Raw genomic sequence first — 783 nt, 5'->3', positions numbered from 1 at the left:
CCCCCGGGCCCCGCCCAGCCACTCAGGCTGCCACAGCCCCACAGCTGCCTTGGGAAAGAAGCAAGGGAACAATACCCGGTGAAGCCCTCAGTGCCCTCATCCGCACCCAGGCAGGGCTCCTACCTGGCACTGCCAACTCCAAACCCTCCTGGCATGGATGCTAGGCATCACCATAGGAGATGGCAGCCCTAAACCACTGCCCAACGTCTCAAACTGGTGGGAACTAGGAATCAAAATCCCAGACGCCAGCATGGCTCAGCCCTGGGATAGGTGAGACCGCAGGCACCCACTTGCCTTGACCACGGGGTCTGCATGAGTCACGGCTATGTGCACGGAAAGCTGCTACCCTGCTCCTGCAAAGCCTGGAGCTCCGCATAGCCACGTCCCCCTCTCTGAAGAGCCCCCACCCTAGAGCACCTTGGCAGCCACCCAGGCCCCCTCCCGTTCCTGGGCACCCCTGGGTACTGGCAGGGCCCAGCGGCACACATCGTCACCAGCGTGACTGCAGGAGGATGCACGAGGAGTGCGGTCGGGTTTTTTTGCGCACCCCACCAGCCCCCAAACCACCTCAAAACTGCAGCAAGCCAGGGCTTGGGGTGAGAGGGGGGAAAGCTGCTCTTTCCACGGGGATATGGCTGCCGTGGAAAGGAGAAGCCAAAGGATGGTGAGCAGGGGTGCTGCTGGGGTGGAGGGCTGCCCCGAGGCATAGGAACCTCCAGGCAGGTTTTGCAGACAGGGCAGAGCAGGGCAGGGGGTTGCAGAAGGGGATGCTGCAGGGTGGGT

Source organism: Cariama cristata, unplaced genomic scaffold (genome assembly GCF_000690535.1).
Source record: "Cariama cristata isolate BGI_N322 unplaced genomic scaffold, ASM69053v1 scaffold26237, whole genome shotgun sequence".
Lineage (NCBI taxonomy): Eukaryota > Metazoa > Chordata > Aves > Cariamiformes > Cariamidae > Cariama > Cariama cristata.
This window is presented reverse-complemented; position numbering follows the sequence as displayed.